Source organism: Marmota marmota, unplaced genomic scaffold, assembly GCF_001458135.2.
Source record: "Marmota marmota marmota unplaced genomic scaffold, marMar, whole genome shotgun sequence".
Lineage (NCBI taxonomy): Eukaryota > Metazoa > Chordata > Mammalia > Rodentia > Sciuridae > Marmota > Marmota marmota.
This window is the reverse complement of record NW_025999880.1, coordinates 15,727,908-15,735,978: the sequence shown is the minus strand read 5'-3', so window position 1 is coordinate 15,735,978 and position 8,071 is coordinate 15,727,908. Positions and strand designations below refer to the sequence as shown.

The 8,071-nt window shown below is 39.5% G+C and overlaps 1 long non-coding RNA gene across 1 annotated transcript; it reads left to right on the top strand.

Annotated features, from left to right (window-relative positions):
• The first annotated feature begins 230 nt into the window (after positions 1 to 230).
• Positions 231 to 1,803, top strand: LOC125612602. Its single transcript, XR_007343076.1, has 2 exons — positions 231 to 530; positions 1,684 to 1,803. It is a non-coding gene; the product is annotated as an uncharacterized LOC125612602 (long non-coding RNA).
• The last annotated feature ends 6,268 nt before the right edge of the window (positions 1,804 to 8,071 follow it).

Sequence of the window (8,071 nt, the reverse complement as noted above, 5' to 3'; positions counted from 1 at the left end):
CACATATGCTAGGCAAGTGCTCTACCACTGAGCCACAACCCCAGGCCCCAGTTTGGTGGTTTCTTTCTTTCTTTTTTTTTCTTTTTCTTTTTTTTTCTTTCTTTTTCTTTTGGTACCAGGAATTGAACTCAGGGTTGCTCAACCACTGAGCCACGTCCCCAGCCATATTTTGTATTTAGAGACAGGGTCTCATTGAGTTGCTTAGCACCTCTCAGTTGCTGAGGCTAGCTTTGAACTTGTGATTCTCCTGTTTCAGCCTCCCAAGCCACTGGGATTACGGGTGTGCGCCACAGTGCCAGGCTCAGTTTGATGTTTTTATGGTACTTTTTGCTTTGGTTTTTTTTTTTTTTTTTTTTTTGTGTGTGTGTGTGTGTGTGTGTTCTTGTTGTTTTTTAAGCATGAGGCTAGTTTTTCAGTCAGCAAATTTTCAGTACTTTCCTTCATGCTGTCTTCTCACTTTCTTCCTTTCTCCTTCTGTCCCAGGCATTGACTTCAGGTTATCTCCACTCAAATCCTGCATTTAAGAACAGGTAGAACTCATCTCATTCTTCTTCATCATAAAATTGAACATTCCAATCCTTTACTATCTGCACTCCTTTATCTTCAGAGACAAAGAGAACAAAACCCAAATTCCTTCCCCTCTGTCGTGAACTGATTTTGGACTTGACCAAGATGGGTCTTGATGGTGTGAATTTCATCTTTTCATCTCCATCTTTCCCTCTGATCTCCTTCAGCCCCAGTCAGTTGGCAACACTGCAACAAGTCCCAAATGGATTCACCCTGGTCATGGAGTCAAGTGAGCCTTGGAGAGATGTGATGGACTTAATTTATTTTTTAAAAAGTATATTTATTTTTTAGTTGTAGTTGGACACAATACCTTTATTTCACTTATTTATTTTTATTCGGTACTGAGGATCGAACCCAGGGTCGCGCACATGTGAGGCGAGCGCTCTACTGCTAAGCCACAACCCCAGCCCCAACTTAATTGATTTAATAACCCAAGTGGTGTAGATCTATCTAGTCTTTATTTGACTCTAAATTGCCACGGTCTTCCTTACCAGTCCATTTTATCCCACCCAGTGACTGCCATGGAGTAACATGGCATCGTGTCTTCCTGCAGACTTAGAAAACCACTATGGATATCCTTGTACCAAAGCCTCCCAAAGGCCTTGGTTCAGGAGACAGGTATCAAAGTGGACTCAGGAAAAGTCCATTCTCAGCCCCAGTCTTTGATCTGACTCTCCAAGCTTTGTCAGCAGGACACTAAATTCATCTTCAGAATTAGGCCCTTTCTCATTTCCACCTGCCCAGCTAGAAGATATGCTTCCTTACAAAGAACTAATGACTCCACCCCCAACCCAATGACCCCATCAAACTGGTGAGTTTATTCCTCTTCAAGGTGTAGAATGGCTCAACTCAACCTATTTTTTTTTCCGCCCTCAAATTATCAGTTTATTGTTCTTCTTTCTTCATGTAGCTTTTCTATGAAAACTGAAATGTTGCCAAGTTTATATCCCATGGGTAGGATTTAGGTTTCAACATTTCTTACACAGTGTAGCACTGAAAACCCTCTTTCACATTTGTCTTAAGTGGGAATTTTATTGCTCTGAATTCCAAGGTCTTTCCCTCTAACTAGGTCTACTTGTTTTTTGTTTGTTTTTTGTTTTTGTTTTGTTGTACTAGAGATGGAACCCAGGGTCTCATGCACATTAGGCAAGCATTCTACCACTGAGCCACATTTTTAGCCCCAGATCTACTTATTAAAGCAACAGATGTCACCACATCTGGAATCGTGTAAGTAAACCCATCTTGTTGTGGAGTTCCTGATGCTGAAATGTGTTACCAGTAAGCCAAAGATATAAACATCATTAAATGTAAGATAAAATGTGTAGACAGATTCAAAGTTTTAGCCAAAGGGTTAGGGTGAGATGGACAGGGCCTGGAAAAGAGCCACCTATTGTAAGAGATTAGTCGACAAATTCGCTCCCTTCAAAGGCTCTGGATGTCCTGAACATTGTTAAATCACCAAGGAGAAAAGTAAATAAAACAAAACACATTCTTACATAAACAAAGAACTTAGTTAAGAGAAACTGTGCATAATCACATCAGGAGGAAGAGATAAGGCTGAGAGGATAGGAAGATGGGCCCCTGGGAAACTTCCTGTGCAGTAGAGCACAAACAGCACCTGTGGATATTTGCTAAAAAACAAAAAGGCTAATTTTATATCAGGACTTACATGACTGGGGTCCATGCCTCTCCAAAGGAGGAAAATGCCCAATTGATATTTTTTTTAATTTTTATTTTTAGTGTTTTAGATGTACATGAGCATAATAACTTTATTTTATTTATTTATTTTTTATGTGGTGCTGAGAATCAAACCTAGTGCCTCACACATGCCAGACAAGCACTCTGCCACTGAGCCACAACCCCAGCTCCTCCCCTCATAGATATTTTGATTCGGCTAAAGGCTGCATGAATAGCTCCTGGACACTGATTGGGCAGGATGCCATCTACCTTAAGCCTATAGATCTATATAAAGCCCTAGACAATAACTGTTCTTTAGTACCACTCTTGGTACCCTTCCCTCTTTGGGAACTCTGCTTGCTTTCTTTCTTTTTTTTTTTTTTTAATATTTATTTTTTAGTTTTCGGCAGACACAACATCTTTGTTTGTATGTGGGCTGGGGATCGAACCCGGGTCGCACGCATGCCAGGCGAGCACGCTACCACTTGAGCCACATCCCCAGCCCTCTTTCTATTACTCTAATAAATTCTGTTACTTTGCTCTCACCAAACCCCATGTTCTGTGCTACATATTTAGGGGCTCATCTGGAATCTATGGAAAAATGGACCAATGGCTTTTTTAAGAGCCCTAAGCTCCATTCAAATGTTCAGCCCTGTCTGTCAGAAACAAATAAACAAAATGGTCATCTGTCGGCCAATAAGGGAGAATAGGACAGCTGTCAGTTTACAAGACTCAGATGACAGACTTGCTGGATAGGCAGGGCCAATCCCCTTTCACCCAGGTATTGAGGATGTTGGTCCTGACTTGCTTCAGTTTCTTTTCTGTGGAAGAAAGTTGGTGCATGGGACAAAGGAAGGCTTGGGACAACCGAAGGCAGCTGACCAGGGTAAATCCCCGCTGCTTCATGAAGGTCTCATGCCCTGAGTCTGACCCCCAAAAGCCCTCAGGGGTACAATTTTTCTTTTTCTCTCTTTCTGACACTATCTTTCTGTTTCTGGTTAACTTGGCCCAGTGGTGGAAGGTAACTCACCTAATGAATCTTGGATGAAACTGGTCCTATGAGTGTGAGGACCCAAAAGGAATGCCCCAAAGCAGCAGCATGCCTTTGCTGCCCGCCAGGAATCCTACAACACAAGGTATTATAAATCAGCTCTTGGGCTGGGGATGTGGCTCAAGCGGTAGCGCGCTCGCCTGGCATGCGTGCGGCCCAGGTTCGATCCTCAGCACCACATACATACAAAGATGTTGTGTCCGCAGAAAACTAAAAAATAAATAAATAAATATTTAAAAAAAAATAAAATAAAAAATAAAAATAAATCAGCTCTTCCCAGCAAACCTTTACCATTAATGACTCTGGCCTTTCACAGACTTCTCAGACTTTCTTAATAGAAGGAGAATTCTTACTGGCTAGGCTCACTAGTTACATAGACATACAAAGCAGAGGAATACATTTTATTGCAGGTCATCTTTTTATCATTGGGCACTGCATTTGGAAATGTAATAGTGGCAGGGGATTCCATTAAAGGCCACTAATACTGGATCCCCTGGGTATTTGGCATGTGGCAAACAAAGACCTATGCATCTTTGCCGATAAAGCAGCAATAAATCCAGGACATGGGAGTTAGAGAGGTGAAATTGCTGATCATCAGAAGCTCATTAGGGAGATGTCCCTATGAGAGTGGGCATTTTTTCTGGTGTGGACACCTGAGTTCTGTTTTCTCTTATACAGATGGGAGCTTTGATCTCAACAGTAATGCTAGCTAACTTCACCATTAGCCTGCATACTGAAAAACTGGGACAAGTTTGACCCACAGATGCTCAAAAAAAAGTGCCTCATTTTCTTCTGCAGCCAATCATGACCTCAATACAAACTCTCTGAAGGAGAATCATGACCATCAAAGGGAAGCATATATTTAAATACCATTCTACAGCTTAGCCCGTATTGAAAAAAAAGGAAGGAAAATGGTCTGAGGTTCCCTATGTGCAAGCCTTCTTTTCCCTAAGGGAAAAAACCCAAATCATGCCAACAAAGTAAATTAAGTTCAGCTATGATTGTTACCTTAATGGAAGAAGCCCCAACTAAGGAAAAATCTGAAAAATCCCCAAACTTCCACTTATTTTTATCCCCTGTCAATGGTACACATGCCTCCCCCTTTAAATCAAATAGTTATCAAGAAGTTAGTATCCTCTAATCTGAGGCCCAGTTTCCCTCCCCCCGACCAAAGTTTTTTAACTAATGATAGGCTCAGCATAGACAGACTAGAATTTATTACAAGCAATAAGAAATTCATCTAAGGGTTTCATGGTCTCCCAGGTTTATAAGTCATATGGGTATGGGTGGGTAAATCTGGAGGCTTGCACCTTTTTCATAGTCACCCATGAAAGAGGAAAGAATACAGGGGATACCTAATCATAATCGAGACAAGGGAGCAGCAGGGGAGAGGACTGGTAAGACCCATCAAGTCCAGTCCTCCACCAGTCTCTAGCATGTTCGAGTCTCGTCATAGGTCATGACCACACTGGTAAGGCAGCACTTGAATCCAGTAGGTAACATGGGAGGAGGGGCCAGAACTGCTGACCCTTAGAGGCCCCCAAATCAGGGAAACTCCCCTAGCCAAAGAGACAGTTTTCTTGATGCAGATGCCCATGATCTATACTTTTTCATTCATCTTCCAGTGAGGTGGGAGCCTCAGCCTCAAAAATAAAATGTGCCACTAGCCACTAGCCTACATTTTTAAAAATTGGGTTAGATTTGATCCTTGCCATTAAAAAAAAAAAAAGGCCTGATAATTTTCTGCCCCCAAGCCTGGACTGATTACCAGCTGAGGAATTTTTTTAAAAAGGCCTCTGAAGGAAAACAGAAACCTTAAAACCATCTGAAAGCTAGACTGACTTTACAAAAGGAAAAAGTTGTCAAAATTGCTCTATGTAGAAGCTTTTGGCTTCTCATGCTCAAAATGGCAGCTGTCTTTGCTCCTGAGCTGCCTGTTTGACGCCCATCTAAAATGTAAGCTACAGACACAAGTGCCCAAATCAGCTTGAGACCAGAGAAGGAAAAAGTGTCACTTTTAAGTCAAGGCTACTGTGAGACATAAAAGACTGTTTTCTCTTTTCTTGCACTCTGGGATTCTGCTTTTTCAATAATTTCCTCCTTAAATGGTTTTCTCTTTTCTCCAGATAGGCATTTAAAAAAGAAAAATAAATTAAAAGATCCCGTAGGTACAAGTTTTCTTTTTCTTAAAATTTTTTTTCCTGTATGGGGTTGTAGATCTGTGGCAGAAAGCTTGCCTAGCATGTGTGAGGCACTGGGTTCGATCCTCAGCACAACATATAAAATAACTAAAATATAAAGGTAAATCAACAACTAAAAAAAATACTTAAAAAAAAAAGAGAGGGCCTGGGGCTGTAGCTCAGAGTAGTACACTTGCCTGGAATGTGTAAGGCACTGGGTTCGATCGTCAGCACCACATAAAAATAAGCAAATAAAATTCTGTCCATCTGCAACTACAAAAAAAAAAAAAAATTCTTTAATTTTTTTTTTTTTCTGAAGACTTCACAGGCAAACTGGGGTTGTGGCTCAGCACTTTTCTAAGATGTGAGAGGTTCTGGGTTCGATCCTCAGCACCACGTAAAAATAAATTAATAAAATAAAAGGGGCTGGGGATGTGGCTCAAGCGGTAGCGCACTCGCCTGGCATGTGTGGGGTGCTGGGTTCAATCCTCAGCACCCCATAAAAATAAAACAAAGATGGTGTGTCCACCGAAAAATTTAAAAAATAAATATTAAAAATGAAATAAAATAAAATAAAGGTATTGTGTCCATCTACAACTAAAAATATTAAAAAAAAAAAAAACTCCACAGGCTTCCAAATTCTTTAAATATCTGAGTTGATGCCAATCGATTCAAAAGTGCACTCTGTCTAATAAACATGTTGCATGTGCTCCTTTAATATAGTAATTTCATCTGTGTCATTTTTTTTTCAAAGTCTTTGTCTTATTCTAAACTCAAGGTTTTCTGATTAATTTACCTTTGGTTCTGTATCAAGTAGTCTGGTTTTGTCTAACCAAAGTTTCTAGCCCTCTGTTTTTCTTTCTGCTATTTTTATTCAGAGGCTAGTTGTTCAGGAATTAACACTCAAATACACTGGAAAAGGAAAGAGATCTTCTCCTTTGAAGAGTACTAAGCAGAAAAAATAAATAGTGGTGATAGTGGGGGTGGATATGCCCCCATGGAGGACAAGTGACCACTTAAACCTTTGATTTCAGCATCCACCATGGATAACAGACTCTGCTTCTAACATGGCCAACAGGCCTGCCTTATATCTGAGTCATACTGCAAGATCCATGACACACACTCTCTTTTAATTTCTAAAGGGTTAAATCTAACAGTCCGTATAATTAAACATCTGTAACTTTTACCTTCTAACTGTGGGAATCTAATACCTGGCAGAGGGCTATAAAATTTTTGTTTCCTGTCAATTTTTATTTATGTATGTGCACACCTGTGTATTGTATGTTATGTACTTGTGTCTATAAATCATGTATATGGCACCAAAATTGGCATATAGATAAAGGAACACTCATAATTTTTTTAAATGGATCCAAATGTCTTTCAGGTCACGTGACTTAGATTGGTTAAAAAATAAGAGTAAAGATGTCTTTAAAATTGCTGACTTACATGTTTTTCTAAGTGTCCAGCCAATAAAGAAAATATTAGTACTGGGCACAGTAGTGCACACCTGTAATCCAAGTGGCATGGGAGATGAGGCAGGAAGATTGCAAGTTCAAAGCCAGCCTCAGCAAAAGTGAGGCACTAGGCAACTCAGTCAGGCTCTGTTTCTAAATAAAATACAAAATAGGGCTGGGGATGTGGATCAGTGGTTGAGTGCCCCTGAGTTCAATCCCAAGTACCGGAAAAAAAAAAGAAAGAAAGAAAACATTAGTATCTATAAAATGCTAAAGTGCAACACCCATTGCTTTTAAGGATTTTTCTTTGGCAGGAATAACTAACTTAAAGTGTTAACTAGACTTGTCTGATAACTTGGTTTTCATGGGGGACATAATGTTAACAACTAGAATGAATAAATTAGATTTAACATAAATGGAATTAATCTTCATAAATATGTTTGTTAAAAGAGACATCTGTTTAATTTACAAAGTTAAAATACTGAAACATTAACTGATAAATACAAACTTCAGTAGTTTTGGCTTCTTCAGTTCTATAAGACTATGTATTTTGGGGTTTATTAAATATGTTTTAAAAAATTGTTAGTACATGAAGTCAGTTTAAGATAGCTTTGTGTCTGGGTATTCACTAAAAACAAAATGGGTGAGGGTTAAACATCTTTATGTGTGTTGTTCTACAAGCAAGGAACAACAACAAAGTAGTTTTGATTAAAAAAAAACTTGCTACATCATCTCATGGCAGAAGGTTAAAAAGAACAAAAACAGACTGCACAAGGAAGTTCTGCTTGAGATTTCAAGAATTTTAAATAGTTGGTTAGACATGGAAAGTCTGTGTATTTGCGTACAGCTTTGTGATCAATGAATTAACTCAGAAGTTTTATCATCAGTTCATAAGGAACTGCACAAAGGTATGACAAGCTGACTTTCTGGAGAAATCGTGATGATATATGTCAAACTCCTAGCAAGGATTTGAAGATTGCATTGTAGTCAAGAATGTACAGTGAGCCAGGTGCAGTGGCACATGCCTGTAATCCCAGCAGCTCTGGAGACTGAGACAGGAGAATCACAAGTTTAAAGCCAGCCTCAACAATTTAGCGAAGTGCTAAGCAACTCAGAGAGACCCTGTCTCTAAATAAAATACA